Genomic DNA, 352 nt, shown 5'->3' with positions numbered 1-352 from the left:
GGCCTGTCCTGGTGCCCATCCCTGTCTCCATCCCTGTCCCCATCTCCATCCTCATCCTCATCCTCATCCTCATCCTCATCCTCATCCCCATCCCTGTCCCCATCCTTGTTCCCATCCCCATCTCCATCCCTGTCTTCATCCTCAGCTTCATCCCCATCCCTGTCTCCATCTTTGTTGCCATCCTCATCTTCATCTCCATCCCCACCTTCATCTCCATCCTTGTCCACATCCTCATCCTCATTCTCATCCTCATCCCCATTGCTGTCCCCCATCCTTGTTCCCATCCCCATCCCTGGCCTCATCTCCATCCTCATCCTCATCCCCATCCCCATCCCCATCCCCATCCTCATCC

This window comes from Antrostomus carolinensis, unplaced genomic scaffold (genome assembly GCF_000700745.2).
Source record: "Antrostomus carolinensis isolate BGI_N321 unplaced genomic scaffold, ASM70074v2 scaffold25088, whole genome shotgun sequence".
Taxonomy (NCBI): Eukaryota; Metazoa; Chordata; class Aves; order Caprimulgiformes; family Caprimulgidae; genus Antrostomus; species Antrostomus carolinensis.
This window is presented reverse-complemented; position numbering follows the sequence as displayed.